General features: G+C 29.3%; 1 protein-coding gene and 1 non-coding gene across 2 annotated transcripts in view; both read left to right on the top strand.

Annotated features, from left to right (window-relative positions):
- The first annotated feature begins 3,301 nt into the window (after window positions 1-3,301).
- Window positions 3,302-3,373, top strand: TRNAW-CCA (transfer RNA tryptophan (anticodon CCA)). The gene has a single exon. It is a non-coding gene; the product is annotated as a tRNA-Trp (tRNA).
- A 4,522-nt stretch (window positions 3,374-7,895) lies between these two features.
- LOC148276245 (uncharacterized) overlaps window positions 7,896-13,489 on the top strand; it is a 111,522-nt gene continuing 105,928 nt past the window's right edge. The window contains exon 1 of the mRNA XM_088234538.1: window positions 7,896-7,937. The gene's annotated coding sequence lies outside the window, so the exon portion shown is untranslated. The remainder of the gene's footprint in view (window positions 7,938-13,489) is intronic.

Below are 13,489 nucleotides of genomic sequence, written 5' to 3'. Positions count from 1 at the left end.
GTTTGACGAAAAATATATATGTTACGTTTTGGAATTCAACCATAAACAAGTACCTAGGCACCTACGTAAATTCAATATTTGAATATTAACAAATTTTGATTTTGGAATTTAGTCACAAACAAGTACCTAGGTACCTACTTATCAATGAAAAGTCTTTTTCCAAGGTAATAAATAGCAGGCAAGCCAACGTTTGGGCAGGACAACGTCTGTCGGGTCCGCTAGTCTTTAATAAGTTACAATGAATTTCCATCAAAAAAATTCTCTTACACACCTAAATGGGTTGATGATTAGTAAATACATATTTTTGATTGATATTTGTTACGTTAAAGTTGGTTTGGATATCAGTTTTGTCTGTGAATATGAAAGTAAGTTGCGAATTGGTCTGAAATTTTGTTGATAATGCCCGGTTGGGTTATTTTTAGCAAGGTCCAACTTGTGTGGTAAGATTCACCGAGATTCAGAGCAATTTTGGAACAAACTACATTGAATTTTACAGTCCGGGAGATAAACTTCATTTGTGATTTCTCAGTTGCAAAGACTTAAATAAAATATCACGTAAAATATTATGATAATTATAATATGAATTATTTTAATATTTTCAATAAATAGAATAATTTAAATCAGTTTAAATGAAAATCAAATCCGACATTTACATTTACATTAATTATTTACGTGTATTACCTACAAATCACAATTGCACAGAAATCTTTAATCCGAGTCGTCTTAAAAAAAACATTTCGCTATCCAAGTGACTTGCTCTTCAAAGAATTCAGAGTACTGAATATTATTCAACAGTATATATTGAGAACGGTATTGGTTACACACATAAAGAGAGACATTTACCCAAGCGTCAACCACAACCATAATACAAGATACTCTAATAGGGATCTGATACTAAGTGAAGGGGTCAACACTGTTCTGGCATCGAGACAACACTATAACGTAGACGGGAGGAAAGACGGGAGTGTTGTCAAGTTACGGAAGGTGTTGACCTCGCTCTTTCATGACATTGGTCGTAGGGAGTCAGAAAAGTTGATGCATGCCACGGATTGGAGAACCTTACTGGATGTCAAAAATAAAATACAAAAAATAAGGAATAATTTAAAAAAAATATATTTATAGATGACAACCATGAAGTTTCGCATAAATAAATTGTCTATGTTTTTATGAATGTATGTATGTGTATGCGCATGGGTGTATGTACGTGTGTGTGTATGTACATGTGTATATATGTGTATATTTATATATACATGTGTGTATATATGTGTATGTCTGTATGTATATATCAAAATGTGTATCCGAATAAGTTTATATTTTGTTTGTCTGTGCTCCATATTAATTTGTTAACTATTATAATATATAAAAATGTAATTGCCTAGCTTGGAACAAGGTATGTACCCTTGTTAGCTGGGCAAAGTGAATATGGAATTGTATTTTGATAAAGAGTGTGAATAAATAAATAAATAAATAAATAAATCAACTCTCAAGTAAAATATCCGCTAAATTGCATTTTTTTTTATTCTTAAGTAATTTGTATTTGAAATTACATTATCAGTTGTAATTTAAAAAAATATAATATTGTATTCACTAGAAATTACTTTTATATTTGTAGTATTCTCAAAATATATATGATTTTTAGTTTTTGAGTTCAAAATAAAACAAAACTGGGAAGTTCTTAAAAAAATTAACAAAAAAAAATCGGTGAAATAATGTTTTAGATAAACTTAATTGAAAAATAATGGAAATGGCGATGTTTAAAAAGATTAAATCGTCTGTCAACTGATTTTCAGTTTTTTCTTCAGAAAATAGAAAAAATTAAAAATTATAATTTGAGTGACATCTTTTTTGGAAATGGAAAATTTTAGTCGACTTGTTTAATTAATCCAACAATCTATTTACTTCAAGATCGAACCATTATTTTGATAACCAACCAAAGAAAAAAAAAGAAAAATAATAATAGTTTATTTGTAGTTTCAGGTCCCGACTAGCTAGGAAATTTCTGTGTTTAGAAAGAACCTTATTTTCACATGTATTTTTTTTCATTTCATTAAAGGATGTTTAACAAAAAAAAAATAAAAAATATTTAAAAATATATATAAATCAGAAAAATACAGGTAATAATAATAATTTAATCATAAATATAAATAAGAAAATCTACCATTATTGAAAGAAGATGAATCATGAATGCAAATTACAAAACATACCGATAATAATAAAAATTGAACTATAAATATAAATTAAAAATATGTCATTAATAATTTAAAAATTAAACATTAATATAAATAAAAAAACTTACAGGTAATAATAAAAATTGAAGCAAAAATATAAATTAGAAAATATACTTAATATAATAAATGGGTAAGAAATAATTGTATGTATGTAATCAATAATAAATAAATATATTGGATGAAATCTTTAGACATGAAAGCATTATCTTATCGTCATTAACAATAAGGTACTTAGTAAAGCAAGTGAAAAAGATAATACTATTTTTTTTAATTAGCTTAATACGAATTAATATTTACACTATCTACGATTAATATATGTTATATGTATCTATCTACGTAAATTTTCTAATCCTACATTAAACATCTACGCATATCAAACTTCTAAATTAAATATTGTAAGCATGGCACTTCTTCATAAATTAATATTCTTTTAATTCTTTATGTTTTCGGGCTTCATCATACATACATTTTCATTTCTTCATACATAGATAAAAACTTTTCTTTTTTTTAGTAATACGAATATTATTACATGTTTTTATTAAAAACTATTTAATCAATGAAATTAGTGAAATCTTGAATATAGACACCAATACGTAAAACATCAGTAAAGAAGAGAGAAAACAATACAACAATATTATTAGATGCCTGTGTCTTTTTTTCTTATATTTATTAATACTTTAAAATAAATTAATAGGTATAAACACATGTTCAATTTTACAATCATCCATTGAGAATTTATTGTACGTGTATAATACTAAAACCTGGGAACTAAAATAGCGAATTATGATTTTTATTTTAGAAGTGTTTTTTTTAATATCTCAATTAGATAAATAAGTGATTCATGAATGTACTAGAAAGTGTTGGTTTTTAAACGGCTTTTTATTATTCATTAAAAAAACTGGCCTAAAATGTACCTACCTGTACGAGCATAATATATCAATCTACCTACAATAACAATTTTGAATGATATATTTTATAATCACCTTGAGAGTAATAGTTACACAAGTTTTATCTTTGAATAGCATTGCAAATATAATTTCTTTAGTACAGATAAATTTGCATGACACTCAGTCGACTCCGTGGCGCAACGGTAGCGCGTCTGACTCCAGATCAGAAGGTTGCGTGTTCAAATCACGTCGGGGTCACAGTCTTTTTTTCCGTTTATTTTTTATGTTAATTTAATTTATTTCAGGAACAAAAAGTGTTTTTACAAAGTATTTTGACTTACTAAATATAGAAATACTATTTCATTTAAAATTTCAGTCGGTGCGAGAAAATGATTTCGGTAACAATACGAGTACTTGTATAATAATTGCTTGTTTTAGTTTTTTCAAAATATTTGCGTGTACAAATTTTAAAATACTGTAGATAAAAAAAAATTTTCACCAATGAAAAACGTTAATATTATTGTAAAATGTCCAGATGGATATTTTATTACTGTTTTATCATCTGATGATTTTTTAAAACATAAATTTAATTATTTTTACTATAAATTAAAATAAAAATGTAGAACAAACAATAAATACTTTTTTTTTAATTACGTAAGCACAAAATTTAATATAAAAGGAAAAGAAACAAGGTATTGAACAAAATTAGTGAAAAAAAAACTTACATTTCTACCCGCTATTATTGGAATATGTTTTAAGATAATACGGATTTTTGAATTACAGAGTTACAGAGTGACCCAAAAAAGTCTCCATTTAAGAGATTAATCTTGATTTTGAAAACAATAGTCAGCTAGTGAAAAGATGATATGGAACGAAGTTATGAAAAATGCGCCACAACCAATTCAGAAGAAAATATTTCTTTGATTTTTTTCTTGCAACTGGCGGTGATCGAACCCGCGACGCCAGTTTCTCAGCTGGGCTTCAATGGCCACGGCGCGGCTTCCGTACATTAAAAAATCTTTATAAGTTTGTATATAAATTGCATGATTTTTTCAAGCGTATAGTTTTAACTTTTTTTCCATAATTTTCCTTTAGACAACGCATTTTGCAATTTTAACTTCTGGATATCTTTGACATTCTACGCAAATTTAAGCGTGTAATGCCCACATTAATTATTCTTTAATGCCTTTTCATTCACAATTAAAAAATCTATAATCAATTAAAATATTGAACAAGTTAATGGAACCTGATCTCCGTAATTATAAAGAAAAAGTCGGCAAGAAAATTAGTTTAATTAACTTCAGATAAAAGATCCAATGTTTAAATAAAGGAAGAAATGTTATCCAGAATCGATGGTGCTGACCTTTTTATTTACTGCCTAGATTTTGAGGGTCGAACTATAAATTAGTGGTCTTAAGCTAGGGTTTCCTAGGACAGCGGTGCCCGTATTTTAACGGCCGTAGTAAACGGTGATGCGAAGTACAGCCGTCGTAACGGTGACTAGAGTGTGGTTTTCTAAGAAAACGGTGTTATCAACACCATTTAACACCGTTTCCCTAGGAAACCACTCTCTAGTCGACGTTACCACGGCTGTCCACCGCATCACCGTTCACTACGGCCGTTAAGATGCGGGCACCGCTGTCCTAGGAAACCCTAGCTTTACTCGGCGATAAAAGGCGGCAAATTGCAAATTTCCAAGCCAAGCACGTTTTACAGCAATAAGTCTGCACGACACAAATTACACCTCCAGTATAACCTAGTTAGTAAGTCAATTAACGAGTTGCCCTGTAGGGAAAAATTGCTTTTCTAACTGCCAGTGGATCGAAGAAGAGAGCACAAATATTGGAACAGACTCGTTCACAGCCAACATAAAATATTAATTTCAAACGTCTTCGATGTAATGAGATTTTAATGAAAAATTTCATTACTCTGGGCCCCCATTACAATAGGAAGTTAACATTTATCTTCAAATTTATCTACAAAGTAAAATAAGTTTTCTGCATTAAAAGCAGAATGTGCATACGTTTTTTTTTCTTTTAAACAAGTTCAATTATAGTTTACCGATGAAGATAGTTTAAATGTTCATGCACATATACTCATTTTCGTACACAAATGTCGATTTTTCTTTATAGACAGTCGAAGATAACTCTGTTAACTTCCCATTGTAATAGGGGCCCTGGTATTTTAAAAAGTAAGTTCTTAATGTTGTGTAGTCCTAGTCACTTCCCCGAATAAATAAATTACTTTTAAGCAGTGACCTACCAAAGCTTCGGTTTCGGTTAGTTTCGGACAATAAATCGAGGTTCGGCTGCGGTTTTGGTTTCTATCAAAAATCGTCTTAAACTTCGGCTCTGCCGAAACCTATGGTCGGGATGCGTCGGATTACGTTCGGCTGTACTCGGGTGGAAAATTAGTACAATAGGGAAATATCACATTCTACGAATATCGATAAAAATATATGAAATGGATTTGGAATAATTAACTGTTCAAAATCAATATGGATATTGTGGAGAAATGTTTTCATACATAAATGTAAAAAAAATACGTTGCTTGAAAAATTCAACATGTTTGGCCTTCGCAGTTGTGACGTCAAGATTCGTGACAATGTGAAGAAATTTGAATGGGCAGGAACAAATAAACTTGAATCGTGACGTATTAGGGGCGTGGCCAATTGAATGGTTGTTTTTGCGGGAATTAAAAATTATAAATCCAAAAAAATTAAAAATTATATCCCTATTACTGATATTCGATTGATGTCCATTCAAATAATTCGTTATTGTTTTGCCATTGTCGAACTTAAAAAATAAAAACTAGAATGTTATTGTAAAATATAGACTATTTTTAGTAATTCTTTAATAAGATCTTTTATATTTTTTTTTTGTAATTTGTTTATAGTTAATAAGTTAAAGTTGCTATACCGTACATTGAAGAACTGTTACGAACTAAAGAACGCTAAAAAACAACAATTTTACTCATTAAACTTATTCCTTTTTAAAATATACACATTTTTGTTTGTACTTGTAAATATCGATTTTACTTTATACCGTCTCGATATGTACCTATGAAGATAGTGTTTGGGATCGCGTCCCTGATAAAAGGATCATAAATTAAAAATTCCCTTCTTTAAAATATTCTCCATTTTCGTTATAATATGTTAAATAAAATAATGTATTTTAAAATTATTCTTTCTTCCAGACCTTGAATTAGGATTAAAGTTACAAAAGCATCTAATGCATTTTAAAATAACCTTTCAACTACACTCCTAATATGGCGTTTGAGTTACAAAGTGACAGAGCTAAGGGTGTGTTCCCTACAGCTTGCCAAGTTCGGGGGTGGTTCTGGAAAGCTCTCGAAGCACGTAAATACTCCCCGACTGGCTTCCTGCGATACCAGCTGCCAATTAAAACGTGAGTTGCGTACCAGCTAACATGAGAAGCCTTTTCCGTGATGTATTATACCTTTCTCACGACCTGCCAACGTATCTATTCTATACAGTTTGTGAGGAATCGACGAATCATCCGCCAGTGAAGAAGCGCAATGTTTCACCAAACTAAATTTTATAAAATTTTTCTCGGATATTACATACAATGGGCAATCGTTAAATTGTACGGGGACACTTATTTAAAATGTACGAAAAAAATGGATTTATTTGAAATATAAGCTTCGTTCGTTTTTGTAAAATAATTTTAGTTTGACGACATCAGAACAAATCCACATTGTTTAAAGCGGATTTTTCATTACCTTAATTTCTTTATTTATTTATTCATTCAAAATTGAACAAGTTTAAATATTGATGAACTTATTAAGGCTTGTAAAATTAATTAGTTTAAATTATGACATGAGATGCAATAAAATAGAAATATAGAAAAAAAAGTTAAAAGTAATAAGTCAGATATAAATTTTAAAATATAAATTATACTAATTAAGATTCATTTATAATCAAATATACAAAATAATGGTATCATTAAAATCTAAAAAAAATCAACAGAAAAATAATATATATATAAAAACATAATTGAAATGATAATTGAGATATGTTTTCTGGATCATCACTATATACTTTAGTAAGAAATATAAGAAATAGGAGTAATCAATACCATGCCAAATAATAGTAAGTACTAAATTAAATGATACAAAAATACACATTGAAAAAACATAAAAATCAATATATATCAAGATATATAATCTGAAATAACACTGAAAAATTTTTGAGAATGTCTTAGCTTGGTCGATTTTTTTTTACAAAAAACATAAATCTTCCTTATTTTCATTGGCGCACTACAGTATTTGATCTTGTAATTTGCTGATAAGTCTGCTTTTAATTGAAATACCTAGATCAAAAAACAATTTTGCTAAATTAATATTGATGTCTTATAAAAAAAAACAAATAAAAATATTTTGTCTAACTAAATAAAATACATTTTTAACATTATAATTTGTTGTCTTATTTAAAGAAAAATTTACGGAAAAAAAATTGTTCAATGAAATTAATTATGTGGTGGGTGTTTTTGGATACGGGCGGTCTGATATTAAAAAAAACAATTGATTTAATGTAAACTTATATTATGTTTTATCTGTTACATTTTTGATCTATGGAGTTTTACAAGTTCCTGATATATTATCTTATTCACCAATAGTACTTACTTATTATGGAAATAAACATATAGGAAGTTATAATTATTTTGATTTTGATTATGCTTGATCGTACTGATGTAGGTACTTAAAGTGTTTGTTAGAACATTGTTTTTCTATTTAAAACTTTTATTAATCTATTATTTTATTTGTTGCAGACTTAACCATTGAAATCCAAGACTCTGGATTGGTAAGTTATTATTATATATTATGATTATATTAAATTAATGTATCTACTTATGTTGTATAAGTAGGCGGTGTCTGGGAATTTCGATGAATACGCATAGTTTTTCCGTCCCTCTCTAGCAAATGCACATCGGACTGATTGTGCCTAGCTAAAATCGACTAAAGCGACGTTTCGCTGTCCCGTTTTCCGCACCCCAAAACTAAACCGATTTGTTTGTTTTTTTTAGAAAGAGCATCAAAATGAATTTTTCGGTGTCTGTATTATTAATATATGTAAAAAAAATATTTTCATTTAAAAAAAATATTCATTGACAATTCTTGATGGAATTCCATTGTAATGATGCAATTACTTATATTTACATATAAGTTATTAATTTAAAAATACTTGGTAAACTTTCACATATTTATTTGACCAATTAGCTCTTTCGCCCTCTAATGGGCATCTTCAATATTTCAATGGTGAGACAAATTAATAATTTGTCTCACTCTGTTCCATTGAAATATTGCGTATTGTGTCTTTTTCAACTTATTTTTAAATGTACCTACACTTAAGATAATTTTTAGTTTTATATAAATTATCCTTACATTGTATAATATTCACCGGTCTGAAGATGCCTATTAGAGGGTGAAAGCGCTAATTGGTCAAATAAATAAGTGGAAGTGTACCAAATATTTTCAAATGAATAACTTATATGTAAATATAGGTTATAAGTTATATGTAAGGTTATATGTAAATATAAGTTGTTGGCTTGTGGTGTAATGGTCAGCGCGTTAGCTTGCCATGCAAGAGGTCTCGGAAACGATTCCCGACATGGTTGATATGAAATATTTATTTAAAAGGGTGTTTTCACACTAGAATATTTCATAGTCTCTGGACTGGTACCTGAAGCGTAAGACTGATCATCTCACCATTGATTGGTGTACCAATGCAGTGCCCTATGCATCATTAGGTGCGGAAAGGGAACGATGATGATGATGAATTATAAGTTATTACATCATTATGTCCAAAATTGTTTATCTTATTTGTGTAGCGTACGTCCGAAGACGGGAGATAAAACTGGGGACTATTAGGGTTTTTTGAGGTTTTTGGATGGTCCTAGCTCCCATAAGAAACCATCTATAAAAAAAAACAAAACAACAGAGACACGCTAATGATAAATGTATATTGTGTGTAAAAATCAATGCTGTAGTGATATAATGATCCAGGGAGAAAATACGCAAATACGTTTCTATGAAGAAAAATCTGACCGCCTTTCCTCTTCATACCCCCCCCCATTAGTTAACTCCCCTTTCCTTCTCTGTTGTTATTCTACTCTTCTCTTGGAATATGTTAAGATGTACGATCTTGGGCTTAATTATCCATATGGGCGACTCTATTAGCCATTGGCGTATTATTACTCTAAGGTTTTACTACACATTTGCCTCTATTCAACTTTCTTTCATCTTTGTATTTCAAATTCCATACTCTGCTTCCATATAAAACATCGGCACCAGGACTCCACTGTGAACTGCTGATTTTGCCTCCTGCGACATACATTTATTTGCTTTTGATTTTAGTGCACCATTCACACTGTGCCCGGCACTTACTCTCCTTTCCATATCCATATCATTCAGTTTAAATATTATTTAAATCAGTAATCACTTTAAAATACAAAATTTTACTTGAACATTAGTGGCCAATGTGTTGATTGTACCCTACTTACAATACACTATCCGTGGGTAGTGTCATGGACTCATGAATCAAAGGTCCAAGGTTCGCACCCCACTCTACCACAACTTAATTTCCATTTTCTTATATAATACAACTCGTTGAAAATAGCCACCGAAATATAAATATTTGGGTATATCATAAGAACGCAAAGATTTATTTTTTTATTAAAAAAAAATAAGTTTGTAAGAATACATCACAATATTTTTATGTGCAAAGATCCAGAGCGTATTTTTAACGAAACCTCTAAATGGTACTATTACTGTAAAGTTTATATTTGAAGCACTAACTTTCTGGTTATTTATTTTATTTTATTATGGTACTATTATTGTTTATGTTATATGCATATAATTAAAATTAATTGACGCTGTTAATCTCAGCCAGGAATATTTAATAAAAGCGAAGAATAATTTCGTACAAACATTTTTTATTCTTCGTTTATTTTTGAAGATGTTTACGTAATTTCTAAATTGGTTTAAGAGTTTCGCTATCAAGTTAAAAGCGAAACAAAATATGACCAAAGTTTAAAACATTCTCGTTAAGACTCCCCAGAGAACTGGTAATGTCTTTTCTCGAGAGGATTTATTTACTGCCTTTTTTCACATAAGAAATGGTTAAATTGTTCGAATTTGTTTGCACGAAATTGGTTTAAGTTGGCAAGTAAGAGTAAGTATGCTAGCATTAGGTAAACGAGAATAGGTGTTGGTTATACATTTAATATAACTACACCGGAACCTCGTTTTATACGGTTTCGAAATAACACGGTCTAAAAATGGATTTCTATATCTTTTTATTAATTTAGCGGTTCGTAATAGTAGTTAAATTCTAATAAGTATTTTGAGTTTTTATTCTTAGTATTTTGATATGTCGTGGTTTAAGAAAAACATATGGGAGATACAATATGAAAATAATGAAGAATTACTTGGAAAATTTTAGGTTTTTATGAAAAACTCAATGAGGTAAACGACGAGTTAGTCACAATACAAAAAGAAAATCATGAACTTAACATTTAATTGGCACGTGTCGAGGAAAATAATAAATTTCACATGATGATTGGAAAATTCAAAAACAGAAAAATAGAGAAAAATATCAAAGTATATATTTTTTTTAAATATCTTGATATTTTTATGTTTTTTCATTAGGAATTTTTGTATTATTTAATTAGTACGTACTATTTTTTGGCATATGATTTCTTGCTCCTATTTCTTACTATAGTATTGAGTGAGTTTCTAGAAAACATATCTCAATTATCATTTCAATTAAGTTTTTATATACATATATTGTTTTTCTGTTGATTTCAATAATACTCTTATTTTGTGTTTTTTTAAGACTACTATTTTTTTTTTAATAATACCATCATTTTGTATATTTGATTATACGGGGAAACGGCGTGATGGTTTGTTTGTTGTTTTGTTTTGTAATATTGTAAAAAAAGTGCTACGGGTGTTTTCTGCAAATTGATAAATGCCGTTTTTGTGATCGACACTATTTTCAGAAGGTGATTATTACAATTTTTTGTATGAAAGCGGTCTAGCTATTTTTAGTAGAACATAGAATTGACCTTACTGCACCCGATAACATCAATATATATATTTTTTTTAATGGTGGACTGGTTGCTTTCTGCATAACTACGTTTAATTGAAATCCAGTATTTTTCTTTTATCAGTATAAACATTTTTTCACACTGTACTGTGTGGAACGTAGACCCCGTGTAAAAAGGGGTGCCAGTGTATTTTTTCTTTAAAAACGCATAATACGATTAAAACAGGGAACTTTTACTACTTAATTAATTTGTTGTATAAATAATTGATTGTAAATTATAAAAAATAAAAATAAATGTGTAAAAGTAGATTACAATGAAAAAAAAAGAATAAATATTTTTTTTGACTATGTATTAATTAAAAAAAATAACATTTACAATTATAACTAACCACGATTTGACTTGTTCAGAGTTTTATTTATTTTTATTACAAAAATGTAATAAAGTATACATGCCTTTAATATTACCATGAATATGTACATAAAACTGAAATAACATAGCAAATTTAGTATATAATGCAAATAAATTAAAACAAAATATAAAAATGAACGTTTACATATGGTAAGAAATATCCGAGGTAAAAGAAGAACTTAAAACTAAATTTCACCCTCCACATACCTTCTCAAGTAGTATTTTTAAAAATTAATATATTCTATAGAACTCTGGGAGCCTGTTGGTTGTTCTTACTACAAGCAAGTTTCAAAACGCGACATTTTGTCGTGTAAGACTGTGATATTTTTTTAAGCCGGTTTTTAGCGTGTTTTGTTGAGTATTTTTTCTGGTAATCGATGGATCTCAAGACTGGCTTTAATTTTTTTTCTATCGAATCAAAAGTGCAATTAAAGCTTTATTAATATTCATAATTAGCCGACAGTCAATAAATGATACGCTGACGAATAACGACGTGTGTTGTTATTACTCAGGCGCTATAATTTCACTAATAAAAGCACTCACTTAATTACCGACTACCGAATCATAACTTACACACATTAATTATCAAACGTGAGCGCTGTTAAATAATTAAAAACCCCCTTCAAAATTGCGTACGCATTGTGTAACTTAATAATGTAACAAATTTTACCCCGTATTTTTATTCACATAAGTAACACTCGCAGCAAACTCATCAAAAACAGAACAATCAGAGTTATGAAAACATAACCTCACTCTCCACTTAACACATTCTGTTCATTTCCGTTTGTAATTTGCGGTAAAAAGTCGAAACTGCGCTTTGGATTCATTCGACTAAATTTTGTACGCACTTGTAATTTTCAACCACAAAAAGTTTGCCTTTTAACACTCAAGTTGCAATTCCTCTGAACGCGAACGAGTTTAGCGAAATAAGGGGGATTCGAGTCTTAGTATAAATTGCAAGTATGGGATGAAAGGGTGGGAGGTTCTATGCAAGGGCTGAATTTGTTTTGATCCTTGATTATTCCTAAGCCGCAGGACGAAATTCTAACCAGAAGGGAAATGATTATTATTTGTTGTGATTGATGACTTGTGGCGGTGACGTAACAATTCAACCTTTGCGGAAATTTTCGGTTGTTTTCCTAACCGATGTTCTTCCTAACCGAAGTACTTTTTGACAAAGGGGTTTTGTACTTAGATCAGCATCTCAACATCGATTTAAAAAACACTTGCCACTTCTAGATAAATCCACGGTCTACGCAGTCAGTAGGTACATTCCTAAAAATAATTTGGAATATTTATATATTTAACAAATTGACGGAAAATGTCCAATTTAAATTTAAACGAAAAAGTAGAAATAATAATACAGTAACAAATAATAGAAGCAGTACAACAAAGAAAAGGAAAGACAAGTTAGTACATTAGACAGGCATTATGGAATCCAGGTTAATTCTACAAATATACAGTAAATTTATCGGGAATATTTTTTCAGTTTATTTGTAAAAAAAAACAATTTACAATATAAAAAATTAAGATCATTATTTTCATTTACAAATATAATCATTCTGAGTAGAGGCACATGTAAACCATAATTAGGCTTATGATGACCAAAGAACATTATTTCATTATTTATGAGTCTACGTGAAGGAACATTAAGAGATATTTGTTTGAGAATAGTTGGGACATCAAATAAACTATTAAGTATTTTATACACGCAAATTAAATCTGGATTGAATTGACGTTGTGAGAAACTGGATATATTAAGGAAAAGTTTCATGTCGGTCTAACTATAATAGTGATTCCTAGTTTGTAAGCAACTTTTCTTATAAATTTATGTTGAGCTGATTCGATGCGATTTATACGAGTAACATATGAAGGAGACCATATTACGGAGGCGTTT

Source organism: Micrasema longulum, unplaced genomic scaffold, assembly GCF_059751315.1.
Source record: "Micrasema longulum isolate JH-2025_06_02 unplaced genomic scaffold, ASM5975131v1 h1tg001255l, whole genome shotgun sequence".
In the NCBI taxonomy this organism is placed as follows: Eukaryota; Metazoa; Arthropoda; class Insecta; order Trichoptera; family Brachycentridae; genus Micrasema; species Micrasema longulum.
The sequence above is the reverse complement of the archived record's forward strand: the minus strand, read 5'-3'. Positions and strand labels throughout refer to the sequence as shown.